Source organism: Falco peregrinus, chromosome 3 (genome assembly GCF_023634155.1).
Source record: "Falco peregrinus isolate bFalPer1 chromosome 3, bFalPer1.pri, whole genome shotgun sequence".
Lineage (NCBI taxonomy): Eukaryota > Metazoa > Chordata > Aves > Falconiformes > Falconidae > Falco > Falco peregrinus.
This window is the reverse complement of record NC_073723.1, coordinates 96,697,157-96,698,697: the sequence shown is the minus strand read 5'-3', so window position 1 is coordinate 96,698,697 and position 1,541 is coordinate 96,697,157.

Sequence of the window (1,541 nt, the reverse complement as noted above, 5' to 3'; positions counted from 1 at the left end):
CCACGGCGGGGCGGTCCCGGGCCCGCCCGCCTGCGCCCCCTGCCGGCCGCCTCCCCTCACGGCCGCCGGCAGCGGGGCCGGGGCAGCGCTGGCCCGGCAGGCAGCGCTCAGCGCCGCGGGGTAGTTAAAGCCTTGAAGTACTTTACGAAAGTACGAACGCACCGATGAAGAGGTCCTTGAGGAATGCCTGCACTCTTACACACGGACTAATCCTTATTCCAGACGATCTCGCTTTCCTTCCAGCATAACTCCCGCTCCCCGTTTCCCTCACAGAAGCCGGGAGATTTGGAAGCTTCCCTGAGCTGCGTGGATGTGAAGCACTCCAAGGAGCTGGCCGTAAACCCCGACTTCAGGCGAGGGAAATTAGTTTTACAGGTGGAGGAGCAGGGTCAGCTTAGCTTCTCTGCCCCGTGAAAGAATAGAATATGTCTACATAAGCTGTTGCTAACGTCTGGTATTGCTTTCAGAAGCTGAAGAAATAATGATAAATTTGATTGGAGAGCCCTTGGCTGAATCATTTTCCACTTGGAAAGGTAATGCTGTTCAAAATGAACCCATTTCTTAAGTCACGTCTTTTTAGGGAAACAAATGACACAGAGCATCCTGCATCGTTACATTTTGAAGCAAATATATTCACATTTTTGCATCATGAAATCAAGCTTTTTCGTCATTCTAAAAAGTCAAAATTGAAACAACATGTTCCGGTGCCCTTGAAGACAAAAATTTCCACTCAGGTTTTTCTAACCAGCACTAGCCATGCAGGCTGACCGGCACTGCAGGTAAAGATCGTTTTTTCCTGAATGGATAACCCCAGCACTGTTCAGATATCAGGCCATTTTTTTCCCCCCACTTCAAAAGGATTATTTTTAGCCTATGATTCAAGTTGCTGACATTACCAAGTGCAGATAATAAATGAGTACCTCAGACGTTAGCAACAGATTTCTGCATACTTGCCCCCCCCCCTCCCCCGACCACCATTTTACACACAGCAGCTACTGCTCCATCAGAAGAATTGGCAGCCACAGCTAGTTGTGGCTTGAGAACCGGGTCACTCGGAGCTCGTTGGCCTCGTAATCTCAGCTCTTAAAAGGCTGAAACGCGATCTCAGCCCTAGCCTTGGTGATGGATGAAGACGCCTTGACGGCGATGTAGGAGAGGAAGGAAGTAAGGCGATATCACAGGCTAAATATCGCAACCCTCCCCAGCATGAAAGCAGCCTCACAGGTTGATCTAAGCCACCAAAAATCATTCCAAGAGGGCTTCCAGGGCTGCAGAGGCAGGCGGAGGTGCACAGGAGACCTCTCCAAGCACCGGTAGATGGAGCGCTGGGCACTGAAGGTCCCCCCGCACCGCCGGCTACACCCTGGACTCGTGCAGCATCTGCTGCGTGCTGCCACGGCTTTATTTGCAGTGTTATTTTAATAATAATTGAATCCACGATACCTGTGGATTGTGTTAGCAATCGGCAGTTAGAATCCCCCCCCCTTTTTTTTAATTAAAGCTTTGAAAGAAAAATTCATTAGTCCTGTCAGACTATCCCT